The following is a 17,197-nucleotide window of genomic DNA, read 5'->3' as shown; positions in this document are numbered from 1 at the left end:
TCTACTTATGCATATATAGGTGTTTAGTATCTTCTCTACCTGGATACTCTACATATCCTTTTAAATATGTTAAACATAAGAAGCCTAATTTAATTTTTTTAACAGAAAATACACAGAAATTAATAAGACATTTCAAATATAAAAGTATCAACTTACTACAGACAAAAGAAGATTGAGCTTTGAATTCTGAAAAAGTGGATTTTAATTTCTATATCAGGTACTTAGTTCAAATAACTTCTTCTAGGCGATAGGGACAATATTCCTGCCTCAAAAATTATGTCTCATTGTGCATATATGATATATGCAAAAGCCCTTTGGAATCCTAGAAACTTTACATAAATATTAGTCATTATTAGGGCTAAACTTGCAAAGCAAGTGGATATTAAGGGCACACATTCATGGCAGCTAAAACGAACCTAATGCCAAGGCTGTGGGGAATTTCTTTCATTACTTTTCTGTTTGGGAGTGTGAACTTTTAAGTTTACTTTTATCTACTTCATTAGACAACAAGAAGGTGAAAGGGACACCCAGAGATGAGGAAGTTACCCAGGAAACATTAAGCCTGAACTTCTTGCCAAGAGCTAGACATGCTCCCCACAGAGTTAGGTGTTACAGTTATCAACATCCATTTCTCCTTTCTCTCAGGACTCATAAACTGACTAGATGTCCTCCAATTTCAACTCCAGACGTGAAAGGGCCGGACTACATTGTTGGCCTGTGATTATGCCCTCCCTAAGGGATCTGCAATTTCAGGCACCCACTCCTATTCTCCCTGTTACAGCAGGAGTGCATTGCAATCCAAGGCAAATTCAAAGGTCAACGAGTTGACAATTGGTTGTCTTTAAGTTTCTGATTTTTAAATATGTTTTGTACAAATTAGTTCAAATGGAAAATAGATTGGAATGAAAAAAGATGAGAGCTGACTTCTTGCATTAATATTTACAATATTGCCTACTTATTTCTAGTTTCCATATTTGTATAGCATTGACTTGGTTCCTGTCTCTGTCAATAAGAAAAGCATAACAAAAAGGATAAATGCAAATCAAAGAACTTGTGCTCTTCATGATAAGTGTGATTTCTCAAGTAAAAAAATTAATAGTGTTCATCTGGGAACAAACTAAATTAAAGATCTTAGAAACCAATTTCAGCTCAGCTGTTGAGGTTTGTTTGAGCTCTACCACTGACTGAGGTGTGAAACTTACATTTGATACAGTAAATCTGGTCGACTGTTATTTTAAAGGACTGAAATGTGCTTTTATAGCAAAATTGTCTCAAATAAAAAATACGTTTTTACAATCTCGCTGTCATAAACTTTCTTGTCAGGTTTTGGCTCCACAATACATGTGAAGGATGCATTATACAAGGAATAGGAAGAAAGCATGAATAATAACTTGTTTCATTTTCCGTTATGAGAGGGAAATGATCCTATAGCGTTCATGTGCTTAAAAAATTAAAGATCAGATAGTTGATCAGAAATGACTAATACACATACACTGAGTCATCAGACTATTGCTTATTGCTGGCAAATAGCTATTTTTAATTAAATTTTTAAAAGATACTTACATTACATAAATGTTACATAAAAAATATAGGGGATTTCCAAATGCCCCTCTCCCCACACAATCCATGTTTACCCACTTTAACAACATCCTTCATTAATGTGGCACATTCATTGCAATCCATGAACACATTTTGGAGCATTGGAAAGGCTGTTTTAGAAGTGTTCAATGAATTGAAATTACTTTACAGTTATCACTATTAGTGTGGTCTCAATTTAAGGTGGATCTGACCCTCTTGATAGGCTTAAGGTGGACCGAAGATCCCCAAGGATCTGGCTTGGTGGCTTGACACGGTTTCCACGGTAACGCAGCGAGGCAACAGGGAGTGAGCGGGCAGGCACGCTCGAGTGACTGCGTAGGGGAGCGAACACAAGTGCGGGGGTTGCTTGGGTAGGAGCTGGGGCGTTTGCAGGAAAGGAAAGAGGCAGGCGCGGAGCGCAGGACGCAGCGAAGACCACGGTGGACGTGGTGACGTAGCGCGCAGGCGGCTGGCGGGGGCGGGCTCTGGGCCTTTCTTCCCCCTCTGATTTCCCCCTCCCCGTTTTTCTCCTTCTCCGGGTTTGCCTCACCGCGTCTTTTCCCCGCTCTTCCCTCCTCCCCAAGTCCCTTGCCACTTCCGCGACCCGGTCCCCCAGCTTCCCCGCCCTGGGCCCAGGCCAAACCCGCCGAGAACACCCCGCCCCCAGAAGCGCGCCGCCCCGGGCAGTCGGGCCGAGCCCGGGCAGAGAGGCCGCTGGCCCGGGCGGCGGCGGCCCGTACGCGGGCGCGCTCCTAGCTGGGGCCCGTGCCAGGTGAGCGCAAAGAGCTATTTTATTTAATATACTGTATGTCAGGAGTTCTATGAAATGGGGTTATGATTCCTTCCTTTTTTTTTTGTTTACCGTATTTCCTAAAAGCATTAATAAAACCTCCAGGCCAACATTCCAAAGATGGATGTCTAATTTATGTCACCGTCACATTAACAGATTCATAAAATTGGTTTTCTGGGAAAAGTTTTAAAGGAATTGTGTATTAATTAATTAAATTGTAGCTTCCCCACTTTTACAGGTATTCCTATTCCATGTTTGAAAGGAATGTCTTCTTAACTGGGTGTGTGAGTGTTTAAGGATACAGGTTTTCAGTGGCATCAAATCACTAATATTTATTAACCCATCGCAGGTTATGTGACAATAGATCAGTGGCATAATACATGTTCATGATAGAGACCAAATTGACAGGCAATTTTTGTCTCTGAGGGTATTTTGTTTTAGAGCACAGTCATTTTAGCACACTAGAAAGGCATTTAAAAATAAAATAATTAGGCCGTGAAAAATTACAGCAAGGTAGCACTCACCTACTTCAGCAAACAATAATATGGTATGTTAATTCTCAAAGAGGCTTCCTTAGCCCTTTGACTTAAACTTTTGGGGCTTCACTGTTAATATTCATATACAGTACAGGATAATCCTAATGTTCCTTCCTTTACATTGGCACTACAAAGTGATCTTAGGAAAATTCAAATAGGGTAAGGAATGGGAAAGCTTTGGAAGTTAAAAAATCACAAACCCTGACTCTAGTGCCAAGTACAGTGTTTGGTACTTTTTACGTATATGAATCCATTGACTCCTGGAACAACTTTGTGTGATTATTTTCACTTGATGTACAGGTTATAAATGTGAGTGTGATGATTTTCACTTTACAAGTGGGTCTACAGGAATCATTAAGTTCCCACTGCCAAAGGATGGGAGAGCTGGGCTTTTAATCTAAGCTATCATGATAAACTCAGGGCACTATTCCTTTGTATGGCAATACTAGCATTTTTAAGATATTGTTTAATAAATCATTTGATTGAGCAGTATTAATGTAGTAAGTAACTGCTGTAGGATTGTTAATAAGGTGGTTCTTTCAAACAAGATATATGTGAGATTAAGGCAGACAAAATAGAAAAGGTTCTTGGGGTTTAATTGTTTTATTATTTCAGAAAGTAGTAAAGTTAGTTATTCCTGATATAAGAAAACTATAATAATTTTCTTTAAATGCTGCTGAATTCAACTTGATAAAAATATTGAGACAGTTCTTATTTGCATGGAGAGTAAGAATCTGAAATCTTGATTCCAACAGCTACACTCTTGGAGAATCAGCCCATATGTCACTAGGATTTTTAATAGATAAGGCCAAGGTGGCAACTAGAAATACTAGAAAATAAAAACTTCATTTAAATTCATTCCAACTCAACAAAGAGTTTGAGCTTTCACTTAGACTAAGGTTCAGTTTCAGGGACTATGGATATATAGATAAATACAAAATTACTCCACTTTCATTGAGTTTACAATTGATATATATATAAATACATATATATATAAAATGTAATACATACCTATAGATATAAAGGTAATGATAATAGTGGCAAACACATCTATATAGGTTTACTATGTGCTAACATTCTTGGTGCTTTATACTTATTGATTTTCCTAATCCTCACAAAACCTTGCAGGTAGGGAGCACTATTTTCCTTATTTTAAAAATGAGGGAACTGAGGAGTCAATAATTTGCCCATGGTCACACATCACTTGATAGTGAAGTTGAGATTCAAACCATGGCACTCTGACATGTGTAACTATTTACTTCATGCCTCATAAAGATAACTAAAACTGGGGAGCAGATGTGGCTCAAGCTGTTGAACACTTGCTTCCCACATGGGAGGTCCCAGGTTAGGTCCCTGGTGCCTCCTAAAAAACAAAACAAACAACAAATAAATAAAAAAAACAACTCAGGGGAGCCAGTGTAGCTTAATGGTTAAGCACTGGCTTCCCACATATGAGGTCCTGGGGATTCAGTACCTAAACAACAACAACAACAACAAACTAAAACCCATGGCAGGGTTCGGCAAGACCTGTAAGAAAACCACAACACAATCTGTGGATGGAAGTCTTAACGGTGGATGATTTGGACGATAGATGTGAGGAATAGCATTCCAAGTGTCAGGAGCAGCACCGACCAAAGCAAGTCAGTGGAAAAGCATTTGGCATAGTGCCTTAGTTTCCAGCTCACTAAGACAAATATAAAATGAGTTGTCTTAATAACAGGAACATTATTTGGCTCACAGTTTCAGAGGCTAGAAGGCTACTTCCTTCCAGAATTGGTAGGTTCCGAGTGGCAGGCAATCCTTAGGTTCCTTGGGTTTCCTGTCACATGGCGATGTCCTCTCCTTTCTTTTCTGGGTTCTTTTGACTTTGAGCTTCTGCTCCTCCCTATGGTTTTCTCTTTGGTTATGTCTGAATTTCTTCTGCATATAAAGGACTCCAGAACTTGGATTAAGGTCCACCCTCATTCAGCTGGTTCACACCTTTACTAAAAGAATATCTTAAAGAGATTCTATTTACAGTGGGTTCATACCCAAAGGAATGCTGGTTAAGATTACAAGCCTGGGTTTTGGGGGGTATGTAATTCAATCTGTTGTACATAAACAGGAATTCAAAAGCACTTTAGGTTATTAAAATGAAGAGAACTTATAAAGAGCTCTGAAAAATGAGGCTATAAACTATGACTAGAATCAGCATATGAGGTAGTAGGGTGACTTTCAGGATGAGAATTTAAGCTAAGCAACAATGTTACAAGTCTTTGGTGTTGCATTATCTGTGATCTAATACAGAAGAGGACACCAAAACTCAGTAGTAAACACAAAAGTTAAAAGTCTGGAAAGTCTTACAGCAAAACTTATAGAGTACGTATGTGAGGTTCAGGAAATGAAAAGTGAAAAATTCCATACTTCCATCATTAATGAGTCAGTAAGACAGGGGTAAGATCTGATCCCAAGGCAGAGGTTGTGGGCTCATTTTTTTCTTTTGTTTCCATTAGATATAGTTCTCATCAGCCTAACTTGCTCTTGGGGCAGTAGGATCAATAAATTAAGTTCTAGTTGGTAGTTCTCTACTTCATACATAGCTCTACCTAATTGTCAGATTTTATCATACTTCCAAGATGGTATCTGGTATTTAACCTACACCTCACATATAGCCATATTTCTGGAGGAAAGGTAACAATTGGCATTTTTTAATTCTTCAGAGTCATCAAGTCTTCATTCTTTTGCTTAGCTTTACATATCGTCCCCTCTTCAATTTCCTGAGTATCAATAGGGATATTAACAATGATACATATATAGTAATATAGGGCTATATGTTTATAAAGCATGTTCCGCTGCATCTTCATATTTTAACCAGGAAAGGCAGAGACATTCTAGTAATCTATACCTTCTAGCTAGAGAACAAGCTTTCTGCAGGAAAGATATGGGATGATATATAGGAATTCTCTGACAATTCTTGACTCTTACTGCCCAATTTCCTAGGAATTTGGCACTGGCTCATATATACCTATTAACTAGTTTGTATGCCTTTGTTGTTCAAATTGCAGACTATGGACCAGCCATATTGGCTTTACGTGGAGTAAATTAAAGTACAGACTCTCAGGTCCTGTTCCAGACTTTCTGAATAAGAATCTGCATTTTAATAAGATCTCTAGGAGATTTGTTTGTACATTGACATTTGAGATGCATTGGTTTATACAACTCTTAGCAAGAGCCCAAAAGAATTGCTGGATGAAGGCCAAGAGATGGATGTAAAAATAAGAAAAGATAGTGATTCTCTCCTAAATTAAGTTGGGATTTCCAATTCAATGGAATATAATAAATGGGGAGGGGATAGTGGCTTCTGTTCACTTAGGTGTGTGGAAAAACTTCCCTGGTGAAGTTACAATTGCAGAATTCTAAATGCAGTGAAGGAACAGGTCATGTGGGCAAAGTGGATTTCAGGAAGAACAAATTACCTTACCCGTTTTATGAAGCAGCAACTTCTGGTTTTCCATGGTACCAATGTGAAGATTTTAGGGAAAGAAAATGTCTCTTTCTGTTATAAAAAGCCCACAGAAAATTCCCCTCCATGCAGTTATCCAATCTATCTAACTTTTAAAATGTAGAAGAGCTGGGATGAATATGGCAGCAATTACTTTTTATACAGCAGTCTTTTAAATACCTATTAAATGTAGTATGCTATATAATTTGCATAGCAAAGAGAACTGGCCATAATTCTTGACCATGGGACCTTATAAACTACTCTAAACCTGGAGAGAAAAAGAGTTGTTCTATTAACCACTAAGAAATTAAGCAAATCAATTCAACGTCATGTAGAGTTTTAAGTGAATTAAATGAATTATGGTTTTGTTTTTAAAGGGATGAGGGAAAAAGAAGTTTGAATTACGAAATTGTTCATTTTATAAAAGCAATTTTCTTGTTTTCAAAGAGAAAAACATATTTAAATGCACACACAGATACAACCCATGAACACACATACATTTCAAATTCACACTATACATGTGTTATGGCAGCCACGGGTGAACGTGAAAGGATAATTAGCCAAGAGGAGGAGAGGTCAGGAAAGAGAGAAACAGAAAACAGGAGGAAATAACAGTTAATGGGAAATGTAGAAATAGGAGAAATGAAGAAAAGAAGAGGTATACTAGCACAAGAGAAGGAAAAAAGAGACTGTATGAACATGCCAAAATGAAGCAAAAAAGTGATGAAAAATGGTTTAGTTGGTTCTGAATTATGGGAGGAAGGAATGATTTTTCTTTTTGTCTCAACTTCAATCTGGTTATGCATTTTAGAGTAGTTTAAACCACACTACCTGCCTTTTGAAAAGTAATTACTGCACACAATTCTTTTGCTCTTTATCTGAGGCCCTGTTCTGAATGGAATCATTTTGACAGCCCATCAGAGAGACAGAGATTTCTGATCTATCCTGGCAGGTGCTAGAGCAATCTCACAACAGGATTTGACTTAATTCTGAATGGGATTTGCTCCAAATGTCTCTAATCTGCAGTAAAGAAAGGTGTGGCATGTTGGATTCTTCATATTTCTTGCTAGCTGGAATCAATATTTTGAGCTTTACCTCACTGGTAACCATTCTATTAATTTTCAAACCAACAGTAGTAGAAAGATGCTATAAGACACCGTAATTCAGCTTTCAGTTTAAATTTGATTTTCCTATATCATTCCTTCTCATCTTTGCTCTAGTGTTTTGTTTGTTCATTTTTTGTTTTGGTGTTGGGAGAAAAACAACAGCATTGTCTCAGAATTGAAATGGGAAAAAAAGTGGAAGTGGAATAAAAATAACACCAACAAATAGTTCCCAAAAGATAGTGGAAAATAGCACCTCCAGCCAATCATTTTATTGTTATTTGTATTGTTTTAACATTATTTAAATTAGTAATAATATTAGTGGTACAAGACCCTTTTTATTTATCTCATTTCAGCCACTGAATTTCTCTAACAATATATGTTTTGGCATTTTAACTTATAGGCGAGTTTCATTTTTATGAATGTGAAGAAATAATACTAATAGATAAGAGAGGGAAGTTTGAAAAACCACATAACCATGATTCAACTACACAAACTTTGCTTTAACCTGCTCCTTCCTAGCACTTTTCATTTCTTTACATTTTTTCCCCTTCTTTCTAGCATCCATAACATTAATGTTTTTTGAACATGTAAGTGAGAAAAGTACCCACTATTTTTTTGGTGTTTGAAACAGGCCTATTTCTAGGGTTCGCTGAAGAAAAGAAATATGAATGAGTGAAAACAAACAAATAAAAGAACTTAGAGTAGGCAGACACCATGCAGGGAATAGAAGGAAATTTCTAAAACACATATGTTTAAATTCTTCAGAGGCATAAGGGAAGCAGCATCTATAAAACAATAATAGATGGCCCTTCTTTGGAGCTGGTGTTTCTGCGTCATGAAACTGGACTCAGATGGAATCTCTTTTCATAAGACTTTCATGCTACTTTACTGGAATTGTAGTTGGTGTTGGGGTTTAAGATATATTTAGGGGATTTGAATCTCTGGACTGACAATATGATAACCAGGCCCTGAGCCTCAACAGACTTCAGCTCCTACAATCTGATTTATTGGACTCACCTCACCCAGCTAAGATGGAGTTGAAGAAAGACAACTACCACACCATGGAGCCTAGAGTGCCTACAACTGAAAGCAGGAGGATTGCATCCAGTATCCATGTGGAATCTGAGCCTCCTCTTGACATAGAGATGCCACGGACATAACCAATCCAAGGTCCACAGAGAAAAGGTGGCATTGGAGTGGAGTGGGAAAAGTGGACATGGTGGCTGATATGGGTATGGGGAATGGCAGAAAGAGGTGAGATGTGGAGGCGCCTTTGGGACTTAGAGTTGCCCTGGATGGTGCTGCAGGGGCAATCACCGGACATTGTAACTCCTCCCAGGGCCCACTGGATGGAATGTGGGAGAGTATGGGCCATGATGTGGACCATTGACCATAAGGTGCAGAGATGCCCAGAGAGGTACTTACCAAATGCAATGGATGTATCATGATGATGGGAGTGAGTGTTGCTGGGGGGGGAGTGGTGGGGTGGGGGTGGTGGGGTTGAATGGGACCTCATATTGTTTTTTAATGTAATATTTTTACAAAATCAATAAAAAAAACCAAAACAAAACAAACAAAAAACAATAATAGACCACTCAGAGAACAAGAAGAGATGTGTGAAATTGAAAAATCGAATAAGTAAATCTAAAAATCAAAATGAGGATTGAAAGATAATGTCAAAGAAATATCCCAGAAAATGGGGGGGGGGGGGGGGGAGTTGAGAAGAAAAAAAGTTGAGAAAAGAACAAGAGGATTATTCCAGGACTCCCACCTATAAGAAGAGACCAAAAAATATTAAAGGGAAAAATTCGTCAAAGAAATACTATAAGAAAATTTTCCAGATTTGAAGAACATGCATTTTCATATTGCAAAAGCCCACTGAGTGCCAATATAATGCATAAAATAAAAAATACTTTCATCTATCTGGTATTTTAAAAACATCAGAGATGAAGGGAAGATCTTAAAAGCTTCTGCCACGAGGAAAACAGTCATCAACAAAAAAAATTCAATCAAGTGCAGTGGAATAGAATACAACTGCCATCAGATTTCTCTATAAAAATATTGGATGGTATAAAATTGGGAAGCAAGACCTTCAAATTCGGAGGAAAACCATTTTGAACTCAGAATTCTCTACTCAGGCAGATTATCAATGAGGCATGATGGGGAAAGAAATTCATTTTCAGGAATACAAGTTCTTAATTTATCTCTTTTGTTCCTCCTTTAGGAAGCTACTTGGGGGTAAGTTTCAGCAGAACAAGGCAAGGGAATAAACTGAGAATGAGAATATTGCAGCAAATGGAAGATCCAAAGCAATAGAGCAGAGAAATTCCATCTGAAATTCCGTGCATGAAACCTAAAAAGCAGCCAGTATAGACTGTAGAAGGAGGAAGGAGAATTGCTCAGCAAAGTTCTTCCAATGACAACTGTGGACAAAAAAGGAGGAATTTTATTTAATCACCTGAAAAATTTACTAATGGGTGTTTGAAAGATCTGTTGGAATAGTTGGATAATGCAGCAATGACCAAAAAAAAATACTGATAAAATAGGGGAGAGAGCCAATTACTAATTCCAGGGAAAAATATAAGAGAAAAGAAATGTAATCATGGTATATATAACAGACTGAAATTAAACAAGGTAAACTCTGACTCTCAAAAAAATAATGCTATAACTACAGTGGGAGGACGTGTGTGTGTGTTGTACATATATGTGAGTTTAATTGGGGACAGGATGTATTTAATTACCATAACAAAAGTCTTTTGGCAGTATATAAAATTGATGATTGAAGAAATAGCAATAGAAGCAATTATTAGAAGAAACAGTCAAAAGAATTAAAAGCTTTTCTGGGAGGAGGTTGAGTAATAGAAAAAGGTAATAGTGGACTACTATTTATGTTTTAAACATTTTGCAAACTTTATATACATTTGCTATTCTAACAACAACAACAAAACACAACAAAACTATTCCCATTAATAATGTATTCATCTACTAATACATGTGTAGAGAGTTATATGTTTCATGTGCTCAAGAAAATGAGCCTGCCTCATACCTTTACTGCTAGTAAATGAAATAATAAAACATGGAAAATTTTGGATAAAGAATTTGCTGTGGCGTTTGAATGTATGCATCCACTAGAGGGTTGTATATTGTCTAGATATTGAAGAATTCACTAGATATCAGTTCTCTTAAGTAATCTTAACTAAGCTGATTATAATGAACATTTAATGTATTTTGATTTGTAGTAGCACACTAACCTTGAGAGAAACTGCAAGTGTGTATGCACGCATATGTGTAGTGAGGGAATGTGGAGAGGCAGACAAGAATCACGTAACATCCCTATACCTCAAGGATTCCTGTTGATGCTTTTCATCCCTAGGGCTTATGGATCAATCTTGTTCCACTCCATAGCACTGTTTACTTTTGGGCAGTGCATTGCCAGAGGAAACTCTCTCTTTGTATCATTAAATTGGTCCTGTGGCTCCTCTCTTTTTGAGGTTTTACCAATTACGATAATTTCTGCATCATTTCTTGTCTCTTTCCTTTCATTCTCACACTAAGTGGTACATGGTTTGCTCAAGTCTCCTCCAGCCTGTTTTCCGGCATTTTATTCAGAGCAGCAGTCACAGGGTGAGCTACCAGCATCAGTGCACAAAAGGCCTAATGTAAATCTTCTCTATCCTGAGCCAGGGTTCCAGCTTTGAACCCACCTTTTAATCATGACACAGGCCGCTTCATCTGCCTCGGAAGATTTCTTCTTAATTCTTTTGTTAAGTGCCTCTATTTAGTTATTTTGATTGTGTTGGCGTTCCTGTTTGATTAGGTTTTAACCTTGCAATTACCGTTTTTTTTTTCTTTTAGCACACCACATGCTATGGCACCAAGAAAAGTGTTGCTGAGTGTCAAGTGCTCTGGAAATATTTAGAGGTCAATGGCTCTCTAAAACACAGCACCTGAAACATTGATTTTCAAGATAGATGTGCTTTTAAAACAAAGCACATTTATAAAAGGTCTCTGTTGGCATAGCTTATTTCATGGAGAAAGGAGGCTACCAGAATGTTGAAGATGACTGCATAATAGGTATCCAAGTCACGTTGGGGTTGAAAGGAAATGTGGACTTGGTTAACTATTCATTAATATACTTTGAAAAGTCAAATATCAGCTTTAATCAGAACCACATAACTGGCCTTCCTTTTATAGGATACCCAGTCACAGGGCCAGCCAGTATCTTTATTTTGCCTAGTATAAGCCCCCTGTCCTTGCTCACTAATTGAGTAGTGACATTTACCAGTTTTAACTTAATTCAATTCAATCCAGTTCACTAAACAATAGTGTACCAATTACATTGTGCCAAATATGATACTTGAGAAACAAATATGAATACAATTCACATCTTGTGTTTGAGGAGTCATAGTCTAGGAAGGGTGACAAATACATTATTAATCGAGTATAACAGATTGTGACAGATACAGGAAAGAAAACATTATCAATACCACAGGGGCCACTTTCTATACCCGGAGTTAATGTGCTTGCAAATGTGGATGCAAAAGTTTAAAAAATTAATGTATTGGGATTCGTATTTTTAAAACTTTTAAAATGCCTTTTCCACTCACTCATCTCCTTTCCTCATTTTCCAGTGATTCTGGATTGGAGAATTATTTTTTTTTCCTGTAAAAAAAATTTATTTTGGAATTATGTTAGGTTTACAGAGTTTGTAAAGATCCTTTGATGATCTATAACCCCCCCACCCAGTTTCAGTTTTCATCTTTCATTTTATTTTTTATATATATATGTTTTTTATTAAATTATCTTTCTTAAAAGATACATAAATCACAAAAAATGTTACATTAAAAAATATGAGGTTCCCACATACACCATACCCCACCCCTCCACTCCTCCCACATCAACAACCGCCCTCATCATTGTGATACATTCATTGCATTTGGTGAATACATTTTGGAGCACTGCTGCACTGCATGGATTATAGTTTACATTGTAGTTTACACTCTCCTCCAGTCCATTCAGTGAGTTATGGCAGGATATATAATGTCCAGCATCTGTCCCTGCAATATCATTTAGGACAACTCCAAGTCCCAAAAATGCCCCCACGTCTCATCTCTACTTCCCTCTCCGTGCCCTCAGCAACTACCTTGGCCACTTTCTCAAGATCAATGCTACAGTTTCTTCCATTACTAGTCACAATAATTCTATAGTAGAATACTAGTAAGTTCACTCTAATCCTTATTTTATTCCTCCATCCTGTGGACCCTGGTTTGGTGATGTTTGCTCCACCTCTGTATCAAGAGGGGGCTTAGATCCATGATGGATGGATGCATTTTTCCTGCTTGGAGATGTAGGCACTCTCGGATCCATGGTGTGGTGGTTGACCATCTTCACCTCCCTGTTAGCTGACCTGTGCGAGTCCAACAAACTGGAGAGTAGGAGCTGTAACTCTGCTGAAGCTCATGGCCCAGCTGCCACATGGCCAGTCCAGAGATTGAAATCTCCTGGGTTTACACCAACGCCAGCACCAACCACAGGTTCAGTAAAAGTGGTAAAGAGGCATGTGTAGAAAGTTCACATCTGAGTCCAACTCCATCACACTCAGGAACACAGATTCCCAGGTAGGGCCCACTGACAAGGCACTGAACTCCAGAGCCAACCACCATGATCATAGAACCTGTGTGTCTCCATAGCCCTCAGGAGCACCAGGACCTGGGATTATATCTAATGTGGCCGTCTCTGGGATCTGCTGAGGTGTGCATAAGCGTGACCCTCCTGACTCTTTTTTGAAGACTCTTAGCCGTATAAACTTATTTATCTTTACTATTTCCTTCTTTTATTCAAGGTTGGATTGGAGAACAGCTCACTGAAGCAGTGGGAATGGGAAATGGGAATATGAATTCATTTGTATGAATTTATTTTCTGGACTAAATACAGGACGAGGCATTACGTTGCCACTCAGGAGCTCCCTAGAATCAGAAAGCACTGAGCTTCAATGATCTGGATATCCCTTCCCTCATTCTTCTAGAGTCCTCATTGTCTAGAAAAGCATCATCACTATTTTTTCTTGTTGTACATCAGCACTGGCAAGTGTAGCCCATAATGCAATTATGTAGGTCCCTGAGTGTCAATGGGTAAATCTCTCCATAGCCAGTTAAATTAATTGAGAAGGCAAAATGTTAATAAGTCAGTATTCTGAATGAGCAGGGAAAATTCATATCCTGAGCATCACTCTGTCTACAAAAATAGGTCTAATAAGTGGAATCATAATAGGAAATGTGGCTTGGTTTGAGGGTCATACTGGATGGCATGCTTGGGCTGACAGAGTCAGCAATTAAATATAGTCAGAAGAAAGAGTCATTTAAAAATGTTTCTCTAGTTCACTTTGGTGGAACACCATTCTACAGAACACATGAAGAATTAAGAGGCTAGTGTGTATTTAGCTTAATTAAATATTTAATCAATGTCATCCACCTATTGTTTCCACTCCTACAATTTTCCATAACTCCTAGAAGTGTTCACTAATTTTTAACATTTCTGTTGACTTTCTGGAAATTGAGCACTATTCTTTTATGCTTCTATCCGTCTTCCGGTTGTCATAAAATCTCTCCCTCCCTCATCACCTTCAGCTTTGCTGGGAAAACCAAGTGCAATTAGTAATCACTCACAGCATTTAGAAGCTCAGCTGACCTGAATGAAAAGCTCAGGCCACATCCAGGTTGAAAAATGAAATTGCAAAGCCTTGTTGTATTTTTCACATATTTCCATTTCACTCCTGGTAATTGTTTCTTATTTTTAATCAGAAGGAAAATGTGAACAGATGCATTGTATAAGACAGTGGAATAGGGACCAGGCTCCAGGTAGAGGCCATTTAATTAAAAGGTGCAAGATAAGTAGACTGCAAAATTCACCTAGTTGTATATAAAAATAGTCTGCTTGGCAGACCTGAATGATGAACTAAGTTAACACATGTGAATTTCCAGAAGAGAAAAACAGCTTTGTCCTGTTAGCTTTGTTTTTAACTTCTGTCGTTTTCAAGTTCAAGATTACAAGCTAAGAAAAATAAAATTAAAGGAAAAAGGAAAAGAGGAAAAGAGGAAAGGAAGGAGAGATGCAAATAAAGAAATTAGTCATATGAGTGTGTGACTGCAGATTGCAATCAAGGAATATTATGCTGGTTTGCTTGTCTAAGATTAAAGTGGACAACAACACATTTTTCAATAATTTTTCAAATTGTTTCAGTAATGATCAAAACCAAGAAAGGCCTGGATTGTGATTTATAACAAAGAATCAATGTTGTGGAGAGGAATTTTGTTCTGTGTTGCTAGGGGACACTGTGAGGCCATCTTTGCCTTGTTTCTTCCTTTGAAGTTGTTAGTGATTGGTCCATTTTAATCACCTGTGTTATTGTGAAAGATGAAAGTTTAAATGTTACATTGTTAATTACAGAATTTTCAGCTTCATTTTGTTTTTAAATAAATTAGTCTATATCTACGAACAGTCTTGTTGGGATCTTGATAGGAATTACATTAAACCCAAAAATCCATTTGGGGAGATCTATTTACTATGTTCAGTCTTCCAATCATGGACATATTCTATCTTGCATTTATTAAGATTTTCTTTGAGTTTTTTCATCAATGATTTGGAGTTTTCGGCATGGAAGTCCTGGGGATGTTTTATTAGATTTACACTGAATAGGGAGGGGTGCCTTGTCACTGCTGGGTGGAGGTGGAAGTCCAATTCCATACTTGGTTTCTTTAACCCCACCTTGTTGGAAGTTTGGGGTACTTCATTACAGCCTAAGAGAGAAATCTTGTCTTCCTACTTCCTGGTGGAATGACAGTGCTTTTCTGTTATATTGGGCTGGAATAGAGTGCTCATTTTCTAAAAGTTTTCTATCTCGCCAGCCTCTCCCTTTTTTTGGCTAGAGACAGCAGACTTTTGTCAGGGCCTTTTTTTACTGTGCCCGTTGACATTTCTGGGTTACTCATTCTTTAGCCCCATGTCTGGAATATAGGAGGCAAAGAGAAAACTTAGGGAACTCATGACCATGCTCTTCCTTGGGTATCAAGGTCCCTAACTGTTCTGACTTGTTCTTCCTACTTCCCAAAGTCTTCTTATCTTTGTTTTATATATATTGTCTAGGGGTTTGGGCTATACTTAGTAGGTCCATCCATTCCACCTTCCCAGAAGCAGAAACCCTACAAATATCTTCAAGGCACACTAAGCTTGTATAAACCATGTCCAGTTTTTGTTGACTGAAAAAAAAATCACAGAACATACTCTGTGTCCCCATAGAATTTGGTTCACACAGATGGTAGTGTGTCACTGGATTTAAAAGGTTTTAGAGGCTGCCTATAGAATCCTCATTATAAGAACTTGAACATTGGTCTCTCCATTAGCTCATCTTTGGAAAAAGGGTAATTATTATAAGCTATGTGAGAGAGGGGACCAAGCCTGTTTTGTTCACCTTTATGGACCTGGCACCTAATAGAGTTTCTGGCACATACTAAGGGCGTATTAAACAATTATTGTATGAATAAATGAATAATATCACTGGGATGATATAACCTAGTAGGTGGGGACTTTTGGAAGTGAGACATTGTTCAAGAACATAGCAATGAGAGTCTGTTATCTGGTTGAGGAGAACTGGTCTTTCTAAAATTAAATATGGGCAATATTAAATATGCACAGAGCTTATTACACAGAGTGTGTATTGCAAACAGGCCATTACAGAGAAATGGTGAGAATTTTTTCTCCTTGTGTTATAGATTTATTTGTAACCAAATTTTTAACACCTTATTAAGAATTCATTTAAATTAATACCCTAAAAAAGCAAATCAACTTAGGTATACTTGATCATATCTAAGCAGAGTTATTTTAGAGTTAAAATATATTTTTTTAGGAAATACTGGGGATTGAACCTGGGACTTCATACAAGAGAAGCAGGCACCCAATCACTGAGCTATACCTGCTTCCCAGCATATTCTTCTTTATCCACTCTGTTAATCATCTAATGTATTTTTACCCTGAGCACACCTCTCACCTCTTCCAGGTATTGGATACCTATTCTTTGTACAGTGAAACATTGTTTATAACTGGTTTAAAGATAATTGCTGAACAACAAATTCAATAATGTTGCTATTATCCAAATACATATTTGTAAGATGCAAAATGTAGTATTAAAGTAATATAAATTCATATGGTTTTTGTATAACTTGTTTTGACTCTGCATACTTCCTGTATCCTCCAAATTCTGTATTTTAAGTGGGATTTGGGTAAATTGAAAATGCTGGATTATAGTGGGAGGGTTTACTTTAAGTAATAACTGAACCCTGCCTTCACTAGGAAAAGTGAGATTTGTTTTCCCCTAAAAGAGCTAACCTGAGCAAATCACATTTGAGTCTCTGGATCTTGAGATTTGTGTCCTGAGAAGGTTTCCATGTATTTTGAAAACCAGATGCTGTCCTCTTTATCATTGGCAGGGTCTTGTTCACTATTGATCACAAAAATAATTACATAAAAACTATAATAAAGAGCACCTGGGAATGGGACAGTCTTATCAGTCTTGGTTTGGGGATTTTTCTTTTCAGGAAAAAACAAAAAGGCTTCAAGGCTTGTGCATTGGAACAGCGTGACTGAGCCAATTTGGAGTATTTTTTATGAGAAATTTTTCATTGTAGCGTCACTTTGAGCAAATAGCATTTGA

The 17,197-nt window shown here is 37.5% G+C and overlaps 1 long non-coding RNA gene across 7 annotated transcripts in view; it reads left to right on the top strand.

Moving 5' to 3' along the window:
• Nucleotides 1-1,876: 1,876 nt before the first annotated feature.
• Nucleotides 1,877-17,197, top strand: part of LOC131279427 (uncharacterized) — a 116,739-nt gene continuing 101,418 nt past the window's right edge. For 5 of the 7 annotated variants that reach the window (XR_011649374.1, XR_011649376.1, XR_011649378.1 and 2 more), the window contains exon 1: nt 1,877-2,350. This is a non-coding gene — a long non-coding RNA (uncharacterized lncRNA). The remainder of the gene's footprint in view (nt 2,351-17,197) is intronic. The other 2 variants (XR_011649375.1, XR_011649373.1) reach the window with 1 other exon arrangement.

This window comes from Dasypus novemcinctus, chromosome 8 (assembly GCF_030445035.2).
Source record: "Dasypus novemcinctus isolate mDasNov1 chromosome 8, mDasNov1.1.hap2, whole genome shotgun sequence".
Lineage (NCBI taxonomy): Eukaryota > Metazoa > Chordata > Mammalia > Cingulata > Dasypodidae > Dasypus > Dasypus novemcinctus.
This window is presented reverse-complemented; position numbering and strand designations above follow the sequence as displayed.